Consider the following 22,130-nt stretch of genomic DNA (forward strand, 5'->3'; position numbering starts at 1 on the left):
ACAAGAGCTTCCAGGTCTCAAATCCTTTACTCAAAACCTTCTTTGGTATTTCAGAGCATGTCTTGTTAAATGAAATTGTCAGTTATTGAAGCATACACTGTTTCACTCCCAAATCCACTCATCTTTCACCTGTTATTGATTGGACTTGCCAACGAAATATTGTGCTGGCATACTGAGGGACTTAAATAAACAGGGTATAGTCAGTACCTGTATATTTACCTGAGAGTAAAAATATACAGGAGGGAGTCCACAAATTTCTACACTATGAATCAGAGTGAAATATGTGCCTTAGGAAAGGAAACTGAGTGCTGTGGAAGCCCAGAAAGAGAGATCATTTTCCACAAATCGTTGGGGGTGTTGATAATGGAGGTAGTAATCAATGTGCACATTGGCTGTTGATTGCTAGGTGTGTGACCATGGATATTTTATTCACCTCTCTAAGACTCAGATTTATCAGTTATAACATGAGGATAATATTGGTCACTCTGCAGAGTATTGTAGCAAGGATTAGATGGAGATGAAAAAATGAAGAGAAACTCAAATTGGCACACTATAATTGTTCAATAAATATTAGCTCTACAGCTATTGAACACTTATAATGCCCCCCTCCCCCAGAGTTAAACCATGAGAAGAAAGAACAATGAACTTCTATTTACTGGGCATTCTGTGCAGCTGACCCTGTTCCTGCCATTTCCTCCATCACTGCATGTCCCCCTTCAGAAGGTGAGGCTAATGATAGTAGTAGAAAAGGAAAAGGAAGAGAAGGTAAAAGAGGAGGAAGTAGAAGAAAGCTTGCAATGGATAAGAACCAAAGAAGATCAATCTTTTCAGTAATTGAGGTGTCACAGCAGAGATTGTTGAAAGGGGTTCTGCAATCTGGTCGATGGGAAGAGATGTCAACTTCTCTTACATTCTCACTTGACATTGCCAGGTGTGGTGATTTTAGAACTGTATTCTTCCTAAGCCCCAGGAGGTCTCTCAGTGAACACTCATTTGCACCCAGTGATCATGACAGCTAATTGTTCTCTATGGTCTTAGACCCTCAGAGTCACCTCTACATTAATTTTTTTTCTGAATCCATCTCTTCATAGTGCTCCAAGATTGGATGACCTACTGCTGGCCTCACTTATTATGCAAGGATAAAATAAAGATTGAATGCCATGAAAACAATTTCGGTGGCTTAATTCAGTAGATCTTAGTTGTAGCTGCAAATTAGAATCACTGGCAAGTTAGGATATCCTCTTCCCAGCATTTTGACTTAATTTATCTAGAATGAGACCCTGGCCTTGGCCATTTAAAAAGCTACCCAGGTGATTCTTAATGTGCAGTTAGGGTGGAGCACCACTAATTTAATTGAGTATGTTTTGAGAGGAAAACCTCAGTCATAATTTGCCTATTAATTTCAACATATATAAAAAAACTGAAGAAAAATTAAGAAGAAAAAAGAAAAAGAAAGGAGAAAAAAGTAGTCCTTTTTTGTTGAAGAAAAATGTTTGACTTTTAAAATAGCTAGGCTAAAAAGGTAGCATTCATGACCAAGATTACTCATATATAGACATTTTTGTCGAAAGGCTTGGCTTATTATTGAGAGCATTGTATGATGATAGAGAATCTCCAAGGATTTGAAACTAGTCTCAGGATTAGAAATTTGGAGGGATTTGTGTTGAATTATGAAATGAAAACACTGCCTAAGTTTAGCAAAAGTAATTTCCCTGTGAGTTATTGCTCAATATTATCTTTACACATTAAATCTTGGCCTCCCTAAAAGGGAAATTGAAGAGCTTTATGGATTTTTTGGTATATAGGGCTGGTCCTGGATATGTGCATAGGCAAAACAGCTGAGACTTGCCTTAAAGGGGCTGGGGAGACGGATCATCTATCTAGTTTGACCCTCTAATCTTACAGATGAGTAAACCAAGGGCCAGGGAGTGGAAGAAGTTGTATAAGAATGCAAAGCTTGGGGGAGTGGGAGTGAAGCTTTTACTCTCTAGTGCATTTCTTCATGATGCTAATTTAAATATTTAATGTTTATTGAGTATCTATTATGTGCTTGATTCTGGAAGGAGCCCTTTTACTGAAACTGAGAGATAGGATAGAAACTTGGTCATAAAAATTAAAGAAAAAAAAAAAAGTCCAGGTAGTAACTAGGACCTCATTCATTCATATATCCACAAATATTATACTGGTCATGCCAGGTGCACAATCTGGGCAGCACCGATAGCAAGGCTAGTGATGCTATGTCACCTGGGCTATTGACTCTTCTGATAAAGAAGGATCAGGTTCAGCACCAACAGCTGCAACGATGGAGGAGGCAGAGTCTGTCGGGCTGTTCCTGTGTACAGTCAAGAGGCACTTCTAACTCATCCTCAATGAAATCAAGTTTACGGGTAAAGCATCTTTAAGCTTTTCCCAAAGTAGGAGAAAGCCAGGCAACCTTCTCTGGGACAAAGATCGCCAGGTATAATACCAGACACCAGTAAAATTTGAATTTCAGAGGCACAACAAATACTTTTACAAGTATAAGCATGTCTCATTTTAGCCCAAAATATACTAAAAAACATGTATTTGTTGTGTATTTGACATACAAATATAACTGGATGCCTTCTGTTTTTGTCTTCTAAATCTGGCAACACTATTTGGGAAACTCCTCTGGACCCCGTTCTCTCCATAATCTGCCTTAGTTTCCTCTCTTTTGTGTTCACATAGAACTTAGCATTGGGTACCACTATTAGCTGTTACCCCTGTCCCCATTTTATTGTACAGGGTACTCCATGAGCCTGGCACAAGTAGGCTGTCAGGAAAAGCTGACTGAGTGGATGGTGTATGCAACAAATATGTCTGAGCACAAAAGTTTGGCTAGCTGAGGACAAACTTTCCTGCTATGAGAGAAGCAATTCCATGTGCAGCTGACACTGGTATTATATGAAAATATTTCTGGGGCTGGTCTAAGCTTTGTTACTGACATCCTAGCTTCCTAGAAGCACAGTGAAGCAGTTGTGATGCCTTTCCACCCTATTTGAGTCTGGGGTTGGGTTGTTAGAACAGCAGAATTCAGAGGCACATCTGTGGCAGGTACTTTCTTACTGCTGTTGAAATATCCAGAAGCTCTGTCTGCTTGCTGTATCTCAAAGCTGCAAACCATTGAATCAGATCCTGCAGGGGGTGGTGAGTGCATAGGTTTCCTTTGACTTTTTATTTTTGCTATGTGAAAATGTCAGAAGTAGATAAATTTTAGAAAAGGGACTGGAGGCAAAAAAAAAAAAAAAAAAAAGAAAGAAAGAAAAAAACCCAGAACCTTGAATGCTGACTTATTTCCATTGTCATGAACAATTCGTGATTCACCTACATGCTGATACCTCCTGGAAAGCCTATGTCATGTCTCCATTTGTGATTTTCAGAAATCAGTTCTGGCTTTCCACTTTATGAGTACAAGTACAGGGTTCATGGAGTTGACTAGCATTACCTGGGGAAAAAGATAAAAATGTTAGTCCCTGACGTGAGTATGGAATGGAACAGTTTAATGTATGTAAAGTGCCTAGCAGTGTCTGGCCTCAGGAAATGATCGTTGAAGGTCAATAAGGACTTTTCAGGTATGTTAGGTACATAGTGAAAGATGCACACTATGAGAGCGAGTAGCTCAGGCACACTTAGGCAGGACTAGAACTCAGCTCTGCTGATTTTTAATCCCATAACTTTCCTAGCTCAACAGTGATGGCCCCTGAATCTTCTGGGTGATTCTTGAGTCTTTGTTGTAAATGAGAGGAATCAGTTTGAAAACTCTTCTTGTAATTCACAAGCACAGAACTTCATGTGTGGCAGTGCTAAGGACATCAGCATCTCCTAGTTCTCTACTTTCCGGATCTGGCAACTCATGCCCATTCCTCTCCTTCTTCTTACTATCTGATATGAAGGAATGCCAGGAAGTCAGCTGATATCGGACTCCAGGATTTCTATTGTCAAGTTTAGGAGTCTCGTTGACAGAATCAAGAGTGAGCGCCTCCCCACGCTTAGTTCCTCTGTTCCATCACATCACATCTTAGCTGTAGTGCTTGAAGACTGAGTGGACCATCAATAATTAAAGGTACAACCACAGCTGAAGCTTCTGTTAGTTATTTTTCTCCAACCCTGACATTTTATGAGTCAACAAAGCCAAAGCCATCAATATGAAGCAGATTATTTTTAGCAGTTTCTTAACCAGTGTGCTCTAGCTTTAAATTAAACATTGACGTTGGTTATTATTAAAATTCTGAAAATTCTGGGCAGAGAGGAGCCCACGTTAGTACAGTAAACACTGGGCTGTCATTATCTTGTTTTGAAAAACACCGAGTCACTTGCTGGTCCCACCAAATACAACTGTATAAAACTAATGGATTGTGGATTTTCCAAGGATTAGTTGTTCAGGGTCAGAATCTGAATGTATGGGTGTATTTGCATGGTTGCATATAACTATGAACTTCAACATTTTTAGATATGCAATATGTTTTTTTAGCATTGACATTATCTGATCATTTGATTCTATGAAGTTTGTCCCCTTGTCTGATCATCAACACCAAAATTATGACATTAAAAAGTTTTTAAGTAAATTATCACTTTTGCTTTGAGAATTCTGATACATCCTTTGCAATATAAGATAACTAGGACAGCTTCTGTGGCATGAATCTAGGGCTGGGAATCAATTCCATTGGCATTATGTGGTGGAAAAAACACTAGCCTTGGAACCAGAAGATGTGGTTCCTGCCCCTTACTAGGTGTGTGTCCTTGGGCAAATGATCCATTATATTTAGCAGATATTCTAAATTTAGCAAATGATTTAGAAACTTAGATTTCTCATCTTTTAATTGAAAGGTTCTGGGCAAGAGCAGTAATATCCAAACTGAGTCCTTCAAACCTGCTTCAGGTGTGCCCATGGAAGAAGGGAGAAGTCCATGCAACAGGGGTCAATCTCTCCACCCCACCCACTTCTACCACCCACTGCCATTTGTTTTACTTCTTGACTTTCTGCTATAGATTTCTCCCAGGATAGAAAGATACTACTGCTAAGAAAGCCCCACTGATAAATATGCTTTCAACCTTTCTTTGGGATCTAAGATTTTGTTATTCTAGATGTCAAATTAGTGAAATTAGTGCTAAAAGTATTCCATGAAAATACCTACTGTCAATTTTTAACTACATCATTCTGAGTTTATTTTGTAAAAAGATATCTGGATCTCAGAGGGGGCTTGAGCCGTCTTATTCATTCAGTGTAGTGTGGTGAGTAAGAGTTAGGCTGTTTGCAAGCAGCCCAAGTTCAAGTCTTGCCTCAGGCTCTTACTGTATACCTTGAGCAATTCGCTTTACTTCTGTGTGCCTCGGTTGCCTTCTTTGTAGGTCCTATTGTCATTCCCCTTTACAAACAAGGAAACTGAAGCACAGAGATGATGTTGCGATGGGGAAGATACTGTTTCTTATCTCATAGGGTTTGGGGACGATTAAATTAACCATCACGACGTATGAACTAATGTGTATAAAACAATTATAACAGCGACGCACACATAATAATTGCTGAAATGGGGTACAAATTCAATTTGTGGTAATGGGTATACAGCCAGTATGAATCTGGCCTGCACATCATGGGGATGAGGGGTGACAATCAGCTTTGCATCTCATGAATATTCATTACCAATAAATAAATAAATTATTGTCATACGTTCATTTATTTATCAAATATCTATTGTGCATTTCTTATGTGTCAGTCATGGTGCTAAATTCTAGAGATTGAGAATGAGTACAACATGATCCCACACTTAATGAACATCTTAGGCTAGTAGGAGAGAGAAACCATAGAGACAGCCAAGTAAAAAACATTATAAAGCAGTGTGATAACTTGTGCTAAGGTTCTGAGGGTGGAATACATACAGACAGAAGGAAGAACCAATGCAAAGGAGACAACAACTTACAAAAGGTCTTTGAGTCTCTTGGTAGGTTAGAAGGGCTGGAAAACGAGAGCTGGGCTGGAGACGCCAGCAAGGCGAAAAGGAAGAAAAGGACAGGCCAGGTTTGACCTTCAATAATAAAGTCCAGCTGGGTCTCTCTAAATTGTGAGCACTCTCTTTATGTAGCTTCTCAGTATTCTAGTAAAGATGTGTCCACCACCATCACGGCCCCCCCTTACTTCATTCCTGGCTAGTCCCAACTTATTGTGAGGACTTATAATGCACTTCCTCTTGCCAAGTCAGGGCCTGATAGTTTATGTTTGTTTATATGTTTCAGTTATTCATATGACAGGGATTTCAGACAATTTCCAAATAAATCCTTTGGAAAAAAGAAAGGGTGGGAGAAAAGCTAAAAGACCCGTAGACTTTTATAACAACACTTAAACTCAAACAAGCAATCTTTATCAGGTAAAACCCTCAAACCAGAATCTCTGCTTTTTTAACATTGGAGAAAAAAATCAAGTAAAATCTAGGTCTAAAGTAGAGACTATGCTGGAAAGCTCAGAGAAAAGGAAAAAGGAAAAATACATTAAAGGAAGAAAAGTTCCATGTTGAGAAATGAGCCCAAATACAGCAACAGTTTCTCTCCCTTGGACTCAGCCCTTCTTTCCTTATGGCTCACCGAATTCCTCAGACATTCTGAATGCTTGGGGGAATAGGGGTGTTAAAACCTTTTATTAATGTTTTCTAGCCATGTGGCATAATTATTGGTCCTGACACAAATAGACTGTCAATAATATGCTGCAAAAATAGATAAGTGAGCAAGTGAAAAACAGAAGGAAGCATAGGTGAATATCCCAGAGGCTAATTTGAGCCACCACTGAATCTACAGGTTTCATAAGCAAAGGGGTTGTGGCTTCTGCTGTCCTTGGCAGCCACTAGAGAGCTTTATGGACACGCGATCAGTGCCCTGCTGAGCACTTGTGGGGCTCAGTGAATATTTTGTGAACTTCAGTTTCTTGGTTTGTTTCCTTCCTGGGTTAATAGTTTCTACAATGTAACAACACTAAAGGAAAACCAATATACTCTGTGTGTGCCAGTAAATAATGACATAAGTATGAAATTGAGGCTTGGCCAGTCCCCTGACTCTAGGCTGCCTTCAACTTTGTCTCTGATGTATGCAATCTGTATGCCTCTTCCTGAAAACTCAGGTCTTTCCAAAATATAAGGCTGTAACCTAAAAACTGCAAAATCTATCCCAATCTTCCCTTGCCAAATAACTTTGAACCTTCCTCTTTTCTCTCTTGACTGAGATTCTACCCATTTATGTCAGCTCAAGGGAGCCAGAACCAGGCACTGCCTCTGTGTTTGGCATTGAGCTGGACATTGAGGGCAGTACAGGAGAAGCTGAAGACTCAATCTCTGTTCTTCAGGATTTTGTAACCTAGTTTGGGGATAAAAGAGACCAACTTAACAGCTGGGGAACAGTTAGCAGACACTATGATAAAGAGCTAAATCGTGTTTTAGAGTTCAGAGAAAGGACAAATTGTCATGGAGTGCAATGAAATGTTACTCTCTTTTCTTTAGCTTTGTACCTCTGAGAAATCTTCTCCTGGTGGCTCCAATGCATGCAAATACTAGTGTTTGCTCATGCACTAAGATTCTTAAACCTAATGACACTTTGTCACACAACAATTTCTCAGTCCCCACGGAAACCAAAATATAAGGGTTTGTATTGGGGTGAAAGGAGCTTAATTTCAATCAGTACCCCAGAAAGGAGGAGAATGACATTCTACACACTTTGAATGACCTTCCCTATAACACTTTCCAAAGAAGTAATGAAGTCAGATCCTTTCTCTATGGTTATATGCATATCATTGGTTTATAAGCCCTTTGAACGCAGGGATGTCTTAATCTGTTTGTGCTGCTATAACAAAATATCACAGACTAGGTAATCTGTAAACAATATAAAATTATCGCTCACAGTTCTGGAGGCTGAGAAGTCCAAGATTAAGGCACCAGCAGGTCTGGTGTCTGGTAAGGGATACTTTCTACTTCCAAGATGGTGCCTTGTTGATGCATCCTCCGGATTGGTTGAACACTTGGTAGAAGGCATGGAAGGGCAAAAGGGGATGAATGCTGTGTCCTCACATGGCAGAAGAACAGAAGAACAAGAGAGGCAAATTCTCTCTGAAGCCTCTTTTACAAGAGCTGTAATTCATTTGTGGGGGTGTAGACCTTATGACCTAATTACTTCCCAAAGGCCCCACCTCTTAATACCACCATAGTGGGGATTAAATTTCAACACATAAATTTTGGGGGACATTTAGACTATAGCTAAAGAAAACCACTTATAAATTTTTGTTCCAAGTATTAATACTTAGTTATCTAACAGAAGCTCTGAACAGTATTTGTTGAATTGTCTATATATACAGAAAAAATGAGCAATTATCTTTGTGATTGTCAAAGAAATGACAAGTCCTCTAATTCCTCAAATCTCCCTCTTGGCTGTCTGTCCTTTTCCTTTGTATTGAACTCACTAAAATTTACCATTCGTTTTTATGCATCTCCATTATTTAGAAATTAATTACTTTATGTAAGTACTACCAACTTCCCATTGTCCTTTCATTAAAGGCAATAGTTCCTGGACTAATGATCTATGAAATACCCACCATCCAATTATTGAGACATTTCAGATTCTTCATGATACAGTAAGGTCCCCACAAGCAAAGGACACTCATTAATATGCAAATATCGTTCATGGCTTATGTTCTGCACTGCCTTGCCTTAAAGTTTTTACTCCATTTCTCAACTTTTTCTGATCTTGGCTACTTATTTCTTCTGTTATGACTTTGTATTCCAGATTCTAGGAGCAGGAGGGAATATCAGAGTAGTGGAGAGGGCAGGTCTGGAGTCTGAATGCTTGATTTTATATCTTGACTCTGCTGTATGACTATGGGCAAGCTATTTAACTTGTATATTTCTGTCTCCTGGGGTTGATGTGAGGAGTAAGCAAGATATGGTGTATGATATTTCTCTCCTTGATTACCTCTGGCTTTCTCTCTTTTCTCAGACTTATACCTGTCCCGCTCAAGCAGACCTGCTTATCCTGCCCTGCCCCTTGGGCCCTTCCCTAGTATAACTGATGTTCTCCTCAACCTGTTCTTTAGATAAAGTGGGAGAGTTTGTGCCTAAGGTCACAGAAGGTAATAGTCCTTGAAGAATGTTTCAGACATATTTAGTTTTTATGTGCATATGTACAGACACGCACTCATACACACTCATATGATAATTATAACCTCCAGGTGTGGCACTTCCATCCTTCTTTTTCCCTAATAAGAAGTCCATTGTAACTAATTATGGAAATAGCATGGTTTCTAACCTAAAGAAATGTTGGGAATGCTTTTGCAAAAGCTATACTACATATTGTTCCATTAGTTCTCTTCATTCTTTAGATGATACTATTCATTTCAATTCCCACACCAAGATCTGGTGCCAATCAAAATTTTGGTCAATACCAGGTTCTCCACATGGCTCGAAGTTTGGTAAAGAGTTAACTTTATCATCTCTTCTCAATTTGCTGGCACTTGACAAAATAATTCGTAGAGAGACCACTGAATAAATGACCAGACATCATTTTGAGTTATGGCCTCTCAGACTGGAGAATTCATGAAATGATCACTAAGAAAGACACTGTTGGGAGTTCCTGGGGTCAGAAACTATAAATACACTGGACCCTCAAAGACTTTAGTCTCTGAGTGTTTTGGGTGGCTCAAGTCTGGGGACCAGGCTTCACCAGTCATATGGGAAAGGCAAGAAGAGAGAGGTGTTCAGATTCTGACAGTCTGCCAAACTGGAATCTAACCTTGCTGATGCACGTGGTATTCCGGGTAGAGCAATTGTCCTTTTAGTTGAAAGTAATAAATTTTTTTTTTGTTTGAAGGGCAGGTGGTTGAGATTGCTATTTTTTGCCTGTGGCAAACCCATAATGTAAACCAAAATGGTCTGGCTGGGAAGAAATAATCAAATACCAAGATGAGGTCCTAATCCCTTAGGAACAGAGGCCCGTGTTATAGAAACTCCTGTAGTGGTCGTGAATGAATACACACAGCAACTAAAATGTCAGGGCCAGGATTCAAATCCAGGGCTGTAAGGCCCTAAAGACTTTCCTCTTACTATTATGCTACATTGCCTTATTCTGAAATTGATTCCAGAGCTGAGAGTGACTTCAATCAATTTGTAATCAAAACACTTCTTTTTAAAGGGAGGGAGACATAAGACTAAGAAATGCCCATTTACCTGAATGAAAATCTCACTTTGTAAAATTCCTACTCCACATCTGATGAGGTGAACAACAACTTCAATTAAGAGGAGGCTTGTAGATGGTCCCTCCACATTGGTGGGTAGAGTTTCCATAATTAATATAGTATGTATTTTTCATGCATACCTGGTCCCTTCAAATGGGTTTGATCCTGTACATATATATATAATGTAGGCAATATTTTTTTTAACACTTTTAATGTGTTCTTCTCTTTGGATTTTCAGTGACTTCATCCCCAGTAAGCCCAAGGGCTCTATCTATCACCTATTAGCGACAATGAAAAGAAAGATAATATTTGGCTTCTGACACCCTAATTAGAGTTTTTCAAAGCTGCGACAATATAATAGTCTTCAAGCCCAAGTTTGTTGATAGGAACTATTACATGAAATGTCTTTTATTCACATATTACTCCCATTCTACCTTTTAATATATTAAGAGTCTAGACTGGTAGGCTTGATTATGGATTTTTGGTAATAGACATCCTGAATATACAGGAAGAGCAAAGTGGAAAGACTCTTAGCGGCTGGCAGGGTTTGGGGTGGAAGCAGCAGATGGGCAGATATGGGCCCACTCTCCCTCCTTTAGAATGGAATACCAAAGAGGGAAAGATGGTTAAATGATTTGAAGGGAATGCTGAGGGTTGAGAGATTTCTGCTTCTTTTTCTTCTTAGGATTCTGGAAGTTAATTTCCTTATAGGTCGTCTACCCCATTTGAATCTTGGCCTCACAGTATGGTTAAGCAGAAGAAAAGCCTGAGTGCAGCCCTCCTGAGCCACCCTTATTTCCCTTGAAAAATCGGTCACATGCCCCTGAGATAGGATGTGGAGGTTATTTGAGACATTTTTTTTTGGCGGGGGAGGGATGGGTGGAATTTGCCAGAAGGGATTCCTGGCATAAAGAAAAAATGGTTGTATAGTTGAGGACCTCATGAGAGTTACAACTGGTCCTTGGTGGAGTCTGCAGCATCGTCTGTAGCCAAGTCATGAGGGAAGATGCCGTGAGGGCACAGAAACCACATGCCCTTTAAGATAATAAGCAGAGGGTACCGCACACACTCAAGACCCAGTATCTCCCAGTCTCCTTTTACCATGAGGGCACAGAAACCATGTACCCTTTAAAATTGAGAGAGGGGAGAAGCAAACAAGGTAGAGGAATGATTTGTTTTTTCCCTTCCCCAAAGCCTTGTGCTTACTGAGGTATTGGACGCTGCAAGAAATGGACACCAGCAAGGTAAGCTCGGGGTGGGTGACGGAATGGGGAAGGACAAGAGGAGCTGACTACAAAGAACAGAGCTTTTGAGTTTCCTGTTCTCTTTTGGGGTCTCCTTCTCTCTTTGCTAAGAGCTCTGGAAATAAAGGAAGGGATGGAGGTGGCAAGGGCAGTCACTTTGAATGATAGTTATAGTTATGATAATGATAGTGATAAAATAGTAATAATTATTGCTACAATGTCAGTCAGGACAGGTCAGGTTACACTGCAGTAACAACTCTAAAGTCACAATGGCTTAAAGCAAAAGTGGTTTATTTCTCACTCACTCCCCAGTCTGCCATGAATCACCCAGGGGCTGTTCCTGTGAAAGATACGCATCTCTCTTCTCACATTTCACTGGCCAAAACCAGTCACATGAGTAAGCCTGATTTCAGTAGAGCATAAAAGTATGATTCTTCCCCAGGAAGGAAAAGTGATTATTAATGAAAGGTAACTCAATATACGTTGCTTACTATTTCTGGGTGAGGACATAATGAGCGTTGTGCTAAGCACAACTAATTTTATTCTTACTCAGAAACCATGTTAGATAAATACGGTTATCAAGATTTTACTGGTGAGAAAATTAAGGATTGTGGAGATTAAGTAACTCATTTTATCCAGCTGTTAGATGGTGAACATTCAAACTCAGGTAGGCTCAATTCCATGGCTGATAGTCCTAAATACCTCATTATACTGCCCTGATAATTTATGATGTAGTATCTAGATTAGGAACTGCAAACTCAAATGTATTCAGAGCCTAGGCAGGTAATATAAATTCCTGAAGCTTATTGGATATAATACAGTTTGGGCTGGTAGGGTTGTGGCAAACTGGAAAGCCCATGCTATTTCTAAAAGGGGCCGTTATAATTCAGCTTAAACTGATCTTCGCCAAGTTGAAATATGGCCAATGGTCTCATTATTGTCAGATTTCCAGAGTTTTAAAAAAGCCTTCAGAAATCTGTATTTTTATGTATAATCCCCTGATTTCAAAATGTTAAAGACAATTCAAAATTTTTTTTAAAAAAATTATGGGCTAATTGAAATAAACCTATGGGTCAAACATGCCCCACAGGCAAATGTTTGTAATCTCTTATCTAGGTCTTCTGGTGGAGTCTAACTAGTTTACTGGGAAACATGTAAACTGAAAATAATCTACTCGGATTATTAGTCAGGTAACATCCATGTCTACATGTGATCCCTGCTGAGTAGCACAGCCAGTGTGGCAAAGGCTTAATTACCAAATTCAAATGATTGTTATCAAGATGCATAAATGTATGTATGTGTTGGAGGCATTGTTGTGTGAATACATTTTGATTTTGAATGCATTCAAATATTTAAGTAGCCGTGGAGTGATTTTCATTTGCAAGCTGCTGCTTGTAACATGCACTAATTTTTTCTTTCTCTGGCTAGTGTAGAGCTGTCATCATTCACTGGCGAGCCTTCCTAAGGAGGCTGTGGCTCAGTGCCCTTCAGTTCAGTTCGTGCTGTACCACCAGACCAAGCAGCCCTGTGGTTTGACATGCGTTAATTACAACTGAACAAATGGAAGGGCCATTCCCAGTCTCATTTAAAGCTGGTCACATCAGCTTCTGGTACAAAGCTGAGCCTGGTGGGAAGCTGGCTGGATGCGGCTTTTCCTGGAAAGGCAAAAGCTGGCTTTTTTGAAGGAACAAGGAAAGAGTCTAACTTGGGGTTTCTCATTTGGGGATTCAGGTATATTTTCTTGAGTAAAGATCTATTGCTTTCATCAAATTCTCCAATAAGTTTTGCCACCTCCCAAACACTCACCATCAAACCTTTCAAGCTAGAAAATCATCAAGGGGGTATGGAAATATCTCCTTCCACCCCGGGCCATCTTCCTAAAAAAGCATTCAAAGCAGGAAGGTTTATTGAGCCCTAAATGTCAGCCATAGTTTCCTGCTGCTTTTCTTTACCTGGAATGTTTTTTCCTGGTAATCTCTGTCTAGCCAATTTCCCACATTAAAACAAACAAATGTGCACACAGATACACACACACATCTATAAAACATTTCCCAAATCTCACGGGATGTTTTTAATTCCTTTAAGATCATTTTCTATGTAGCTCTCTTATGACGTTTATATTCTGCCTCTCATAACTGCGTGTATTGTTATCAGTTCTTTACAGAGTAGTAAATTCCATGAAGGTATCAGGTATGTTTTATCCATCTGGAAATCACAGGCAGTTGCTGGAACATGTTGGGTTTTCAATATAATATTTGCCAACTTGAACTTTGCTGTCTGGTTGGGTTTATAAGTCATTTGGATTTGTAAGTGTGATGGTCAACAAAATACCATAGGTTCTTGGCCTATAAAAAGTTGACTATGTAATGATGGTGGATTGGACTGTGCACTCTTAGGGTTTCCTTGGAGAGACACTGGAAAGAAGAGTGCACACCTCTGTGTCTAACCATTTGCAAGTTCCTGGCTGCAAAGTCAAGGGATGGTTAAGGAAGTGATGCTCTTTCACTCTTGTAGGACCTTTGTGCCCTTGAAGTTTGTGAGAGCCCTCACCTTGCTTCCTCATACCCAAGCTCATCTGACTCATAGCCTCAGCTTTGTTCTAGCCTCCTCTCCTGACTGCATTTCTGAATTTAATAATATTAGTGGAATAAACAAATGAAAATGAGTTCTTAGCATATGTTCTCCCCTTGCCTCTGTCATCCAAGTGACATGGGGTCTCCCTCCTGGGAGGCTGCGTTGTCTTTGATTTGCAGTTTTCTCTGCTCATCGTATTGGCCCAGTCTCTATTCCAACTTAGTTTCTAATCTGATATTTCCTATGCTATAGTAAAATGATCATGAACTTTGAAGTTAGGCAAACCTGATTTTGAATTCCAATGTCACCACTTACTAGCCTCATAAACTTGGTTGCTGAAACCTTCATATAAATACCACACATGCTCACTCATGTGGGAACTAAGAGAGAAAGGAAGGAAGGAAAGACCACCGTAGTGAGGTGGTCTTAGAGAGGGAGGGAACATTCCTAGGGCTACAAAGCAGAGTCTGGGGGGAGAGGGGGAGTGGGAGGGAGGTTGGGGGTAATTGGGTGGGGACACAGCGTACAAAAGTAATTCCTGGTAATGGGTATGCCCCCAGTATGAACCTGGCCCTCACATCATGGGCATGAGGGGTGACAATTAGCTTTGTATTTCATGAATATTCTTAATAATAAAAAAAGATTAAATTTCAAAGTAAAAAAAATAATAATTACCTGTAAAACAAAATAAAAAATACCTATTTTTTCAAACTGATCATAAAGACTAAATAAAATCATAATGTACATGGCACAAAATAAACACTCAATTAATGGGAGATATTATATTATTATTCATATTCTACCCTATAACAAATTCCCCTTTCAGTACTGAAGCCTGAACTGAACTGAGGTCCTAGGCTATATGCTGTTGTATAAACATTTTACCTGGGATTATGTTTTGCTGTATGACTTCCTGGTAGTAATTATGACCTGTAATCCCTGTTGCTGTGCTCAAACTGCCCACATCACAGTGGTATATATATAGCTGAATCGCAAACCAATTTCAGCATTTTTTTGCACTGAGCCCAGAAATTATTTCAGGATTTTTCTTAATACAATGTTTCAGCAGCTACAACAATCAGTCAGCACATACATTTCTAACTTCCAAATTTCTACCTTCAGACCTTAGCATTCCTCTGAGCTGCAGACATATATCCAACCACCCACATGGCCTTTCCTCTTAGATTTAACATACTTTGTAAATTTAATGCTCCCAATTCAGAAATCTTGATTTCCATCTTCAAAACATCTCCTGCACTCTTTCTCATCTCAGAAATGGGACCATAATTTATTCAAATTTGCTTAGCTCCCAATCCTAGAAGTAATCTTTGAATTATTCCTGTTTCATATCCAATCCATCAAGCAGTCCTGTTGGTTCTTCCTTTGACCACTTCTTTTCCCTTAAATTGCAAATTTGCAGTCCCTGAGACCATTACACCTTGCCTGGACTCTCATAAAATCTTCCCCACATTTCTCCCTCACCCAGTTCTAGTCCTAATCAGTCTAATCTTCATGAAGCAGTCAGAGTGATGTTTTAAAATGCAAATCAGATCACCTAATTTACCTTCTCAAAACCCTCCAATGGTTTTCAGTCCATTATAAAAGATCCCAAATCCTTATCATGTACCTTCAAGTGACAGTACATGTACCTTCAAGTGACAGTATCATGTACCTTCATGGCCCAGTCTCTGCCTAACCCTTAACTTCATCATTTACCACTCTTTCCCTGGCCTTCTCTACTTCAGTCATACAATGATTGTCCTTCTGCTTTTCAAACACTCCTAGCTTATTTCCTTCTCAGGACCTGCTCTCTGCCTGGCGGTCTCTGTCCACGTCACCTTCTCAGAGAAGCCATCTTTGATCACTTATGTTATTGCCTCTCTCCTCTTCCTCCTGTGCCCCTTCATTCTGCTTTATTATTTTTTTTCACATTATTTATCACCACATGGAATTTTTCTTTTGGCCAGTTTTTGTTTTCTGTCTTCCGACAGAAAAATGTAAGGTCTGTGAGGGACAGGACCTTTTCATTTTTATTGCTGTTAACTCTAACACCTAGAACAGAATATGGTATATAGCAGCGAATATTTGTTCAACAAATATTTGTTCGCTAAGTGATGACTGACTGCATGAATGTATCCATCCATCATCCCTGTTTTAGAATTTATCAGCACCATCACTTTTAACCATGGCTATGTTCTTATCCAAATACACACCTATCCATCCACCCAAGGAACATTTGTTGGCAGCTGTGTTGTACCCAGCTGACAGTGTAATTAGAGAAACAGAATCCTCTACAGAGTATCATGGCAGGATCATGACGGATATTTCCATGTCTCTGTGGGGTCTCTTTGTCCCTTAGTCACTTCCCTTCATGGCCACCAACAAATAGGCTCTCTCTTGACTCTTGAAAGGCCTGCTGGGTGTATGTCTGGATAATCATCAGATTGCTCCTGGTCTTGGGGAGACACTGACCTGAAAATGAGGTACTACAACCTCTTCTGCAATCAGTTGGAATCCAGGGATTCTTGCCAGCCAAGAAAAAGTTCAATCAAAAAAGCAAGGGGACCATTTAGGGATAAGACTAAAGCACCTGGTTCTGGTCTGGCAAATAAAATAGTTTGGCCTTGGGCCAAGATGGGCATGGCACAGTGATGTTAACCTACACACACTTCTCATAAATGTACGTAAGAAGCTGGTTTCTGTGTTACTGGACTATGCTGTGGACTGGCTCAGTCTCTCAAGCCCCCCTTTCTTGACCAGCTAGTGTCCCCCTTTTTACTGATGATAACATTAAAAGGCCTCTCGGGCACTGGTCTTGCAATTTCTACCCTTTCTTGGTCTTAAAAACATCACAGAGTTAAAATCAGGCCACAGATGTTGCTTGTTAGTACCATAACTTTGCCATATGTTCTAAGATCTGTGAAATGAAGAATAAACTTTTTGGAGCTGGGGATTTTCAGACTCTTGGCTCTCAGTGTAAACATAAGGTGTTCTACTTTTATAAGAACTGTGAGTGGACTAAGCATTTTGATCCTATCTTTGATCTCTGGGAGCCAGCATGATGCCTAACATGGAGTCAACGTGTCATTGATGTATGAGGAGTGAGGTCTTCCCAACTTTTCAATAACTGTCCAGTCCCAGAACCTGTTTAAGATTAACCTGCCTTCCTCTCGCTGCACTGAGTCAATCCTTTATAATTAAAAAAACAAAACCAAAAAAAGGTAAGAGGAAAGACTCCAAAAGTTCTTTTGGATGGTACATTTTTGCCCTAACATTCTAGGGGTAGAAGGATAAGAGAAAAGAGACCTGGGTAGGAAAGCAGGAGACCTTGTTTCTACTTCACTGTGGGCCAATGTCCAGGTGTAGAAACTTGTGTAAGGTGTTTTACCTCTCTGGGTTTCTGTTTCTTTATTTGTAAAATGAAGGGCTCAAATTAGATTTCCTAAGAGCTTTTCCATATTTCACATTCTGTGACTCTATTGCTCAGACACCCCCAACCTTATGTCTCAGCGTATTAAGGGGAACATATTCTGGGGATAGCACTGCATTTCAGGTGTTTTCCTCCATATTGAATTAAATCCCCCATTTGTCTCTGCCTCATACCTCCCACAGCTTTATTTTAGGCTGTAGTTTTCTGCCAGGCTTTTTTTTTTTTTTTTCCTATTCTTCTTGACCTAAGTAGTAAAAGAGTTACTATGACAACGGAGTAATTTTCTTGGATGGCCACATTTGATTTGCTTAAGTAGATATTAGGAATATAACATGTTTCATTAGCTCTGGGGCCCTTGGGATGTAACACTGAAGTGCTGTGCAGACCACAGCTTCAGGTTAAGCCCATTGAAACCTGGGTCTATTGACTGTGTAGAGATGACATTTTCTTTACAGGTCCTGTGTCTTAGTTGCTTGGACTTGGTAAGTATCAAAAGTAATTACTAAAGGAGATTGTAAGAAGATCTGCTACTTTAGCTAACAAAAAAAGAAATGGAATAAAAACTTTAAGCACAGTGCTGGATACCATAAATCAGAAGGTAAATAGCCAAGATATTAAAAAATATGTTTTGCATCTGTTTGTTTATTTTCCTTTTAAATGAAAGAGGAAAATAGACCTTTATCTAAATTAAAGTTTAGATTCCCAAAGGCAGTACATTAAGCAGATGGAAATTATATGCAGTTAATGTCCAACAGTGAGGAAATAGAACGAATTTGGTCATTTGAGTAAAATGTTAATTCTGATTAATAATCATAAAAGTAATTAAAATAAACATTAATATTTATGATAATAACAGTAGCAGTGAACATTTTTTAATGCTTTCTATGTGCCAGACATTGTGTTCATGACAAACATATGGATTATGTATTATTATTCCAATTTTATAGATAAGAAAAATGATGGTTTAGAGAGGAATAACCCACCCAAAATCATGTTAAGTAGGAAAACTGAGCAGCAAATTTGGGATTATCTCACTCTCACCGCTTGCACATAGCCCTATACTGTACTTGCATACTCTGAATACACCACAATACTGCCCACACCACTGAGGATGATGCAGTTAAAAACTGGAGAAAGTTTCAGGGTACATAATCTCAACCTCCGTCAAGTGCTAAATCTGTGTGGAGTGTGGGTATGTCTGGGCACTAATTTGGAAATGACAAGTTGGACAGGTTGGTGTTGGTGCTGTGTAACAACCCTGGGATGATTTTATGAGATACATTGAAGGGTTCTGAAGGGAGTCTACCATGTGTCACAGACTTCCAGAGTTTTTTCACAATCAAAGACAACCCAGGCAGGCACCTGCTGTTAAGATTTTAAAAGCATTGTGAGGTAGAACATACACACATCCTCTACTCAATGTAAGGATTGTACTTAGACACTGAGACAATTTCAAGGACCCACTGTGCATTTTTTCAGACTCAAACTGCAGGTTCTGTTTTCATAGTGAACACTGCATACAAAAGAGCAGAGCCCACTGTTCAGATGGGGCTTGCCTGTGGCACAGACCTCTCCTAATGTGCAGGCCAGGCTGGGATAATAACATCCTCTAACTCTGGCTTATGTTCTGGATGGGAGACAGCATGGAGGGGCATAAGAACATGGGAATGAGTCGGGTAGAGCTGTGTTTGTACCCTTGCTGTACCATTTACTACCTGTAACCTCTTAGGAGAGTGCTTTAACTCTTTCTCAGTTCCCTCAGTAGCAAAATGGGGATAATTTGTTACTTGCAAAGCAGCAAAGCAGGGTCTGGTGAGTCGGCAGGGCAGAGTGCATAAAATAAACCTGCATGAAGACCTGAAGCATGTCTTTGAAGTGACTCTAAGGAAGGTGCTAAGTGTGTTGACTTTGACTTAGTGTAGGGGACATTGTGATGGTCTTTCCAGGTCCATTCCATCCTTCTCCTATTGTATGGTCAGTATGCAGTTTGTTTGGGCCCTAATTAGCAGAAGCCAATCGGCACTCTTTCATCCCCTTTGGCACAGTAATTGTGTCAGGGACAGGTATAAACCACAGGTTTAAGCCAATCAACACATGCCATCTACCTGACCAAGTTACTCAAGTCAGAATATGGGATTATTTTATCTACGATTGGCAAAAGGATAGGACTCCTATCTTACTTTGAATGGTGTGATGTATAGTTGTATGGTCTGGGGCTGCTGCAGCAACAAGGGAAGACATTTGAAGACATAGCTATCATATGTAGGAGGACAAGAACAAGAAATTGTAAGGAAATGGAGCCAGAGCCCTGATCGTACCATTTCTAAATTGCACCCTAGGTTTTTCCACTTAAATGAGACAATTCCTTTTGTTCTTTAGGTCAGTTGATTTTTGTTTTGAATTTGTTATGATTTGCAACTGAAAGCATGCTAAGAAATACCTCCTACAGTTCTTTAGCTGTCAGAGGGCAGGAAAGATTTTGAGTTTAGAATGTGCTTATCTTTTGAACTTGCTCCCTGCCAAAGTATTGACCATTCCCCATCCCTCAACACCCCACCCCACCCAACTTTGGACATGTATTTGATGCCAAGCCTGGGATAGCTTTGAAATTAGAAGTTAAGTGAAAATTTTACTACACTCTGAGACATATTGGGTTCAAGTTGCCTTGCTTTATGATCTTTTAATAGACATTAACACAAAAGAAGGGACTAGGCCTTTTACTTTTCCCACAGATCACCAAATAACTTGGGCCATAGAAAATAGCAATGCATTTGTGAGTGACACATAGTGGCTATTTTCCTTTACTAGGTTATCTATGGCACCTTACTACTAGCTGTAAAGAAACAATGACATCTAGGTACAGAGTAAGTATAACTAATATCATGTTTTACTGCTTTTTGGTTTGAGCACCTAATAAGGTATAAGAGAAGGACAGGAGAGGACCTAAAGAAGAAAAACACAGAAAAGAGTAAATGATTCTAGGAGCCAGAATGAATTGAATTAGGGAACTGGTAAGCAGGGGAACTGCCTTCTCATCTCTGTCTCTGCCTTCTCATCTCACCTTGATGGCTCTTTTAATTTTATGTATTTTATCCTCAATTTAAAAATTTTGTACCAGGATCAGGTACACTAAAGGCAATGCTAACTTATTTAATAAATAAACTCTAAAATTTCAGTGGCCTAATAAAATAGAAATTTGCTACCACACTCATGTTACAAGCCAGGACAGGTGATCCTGGTCTGTGTTGCTGTTTTTTCTCCATGTGAGATTCAGGGACTCAGGCTTCTCCCATCTCATGCTCTGCTATCCTCTAAGGCAGGGGTTGGAAAATTATGTTCTGTGGGTTACATGTGGCCCTCCACCTGTTTTTTTGTAAATAAAGCTTTATTAGAACACAGCCCCCAATACTTTTTCATGTATTGTTCATGACTGCTTTTGCATTATAAAGGCAGAGTTGAGCAGTTATGACAGAAATCATATGGCAACAAAGCAAAAAATATTTACTATCTAGGTAAAGTTTGCTGACCCTTGCTCTAGGGGCCATTTACCATCTACATTGAACCAGCAGGATTAAAAGAGCATGGAGAAGTTACAACCACTTCTTTAAAGCCTTGGATAAGACAAGCACATTTCTTCTATTCCATTCCATTGATAAAAACTAGTCACATGGACACAATAGATACAAATGGTGCTGGAAATGTAGTGTCTAGCTAAGAAGCTTCTTCTTGGGAACATATCGATACCGTGAAGGGTGGAATACACGTTTTTGGTAGACAATTATCTGCCTCTGCCATACAACATCTGATCATAAGCTTGAAAGGAACCACGGAAGTCATACTTACTTAATTCATATTCATCAAACACATCATATGTTTTAGACAAAATGTTGGGTTCTTAAAAAAGAGAGATGAATAAGACACAGTCAAGTCAGTGAAATGGCATATACAGATTTATTTCATGCTTGTTAGAGGAAATTCAAATTTAAGACATTCATCTAGAGCAACCATGGAGGGAATAATGGACTAATAGGGGTGGGAGTCTGCTTCTTGTTTCAGTGCTGCTCTGGATGTCAGCTGTTGGCTGTTACCAGGTAGGTGAAGATATTGGTGAATGAGTTTGCTCAGCTTAAAAGACCAGGAGCAAAGACTGTCAGAATAGGAGTTCAGTGGACACGGTGAGCCAGGCTATATAGGCCATGCCATAAGACTTACCAAAGAACTGTGCTGGCAAGCCAGGCAAGACTGATGTTGTCAGCAATAAAATCAGCCTCAGCTGGTGAGTTGAGGAGGCAAGATAGACTTGCCCATAAGGTCTCTGTAATTTAAATTCAGTGCATCACCCTCTACTCCATGCTACTCTTTCCTTTTTGATTAAATTCAATTAAGTACCTAATTTTTTCTGGACAGTGCAGATACTAAAATAAATAAGACATAATCTTTGCCCTTAAGGAATTTATGATTTAGTAGAGGAGATAAACACAGAAATACATAGATTCAATAAAATATGGTAATTCTCCCGAGAACATCATGCCCAGGTGTTTAATCTTACTGGAGGGAGTAATTTAGGGTGTTAAGAATGACTTCCTAGACATGAAGTCACCTGAATTATGTCTTGATAGATAAGTAGGATTAGGTGGAGGGAAAAAAAATAAGCAAGGAGAGG

This window comes from Cynocephalus volans, chromosome 4, assembly GCF_027409185.1.
Source record: "Cynocephalus volans isolate mCynVol1 chromosome 4, mCynVol1.pri, whole genome shotgun sequence".
In the NCBI taxonomy this organism is placed as follows: domain Eukaryota; kingdom Metazoa; phylum Chordata; class Mammalia; order Dermoptera; family Cynocephalidae; genus Cynocephalus; species Cynocephalus volans.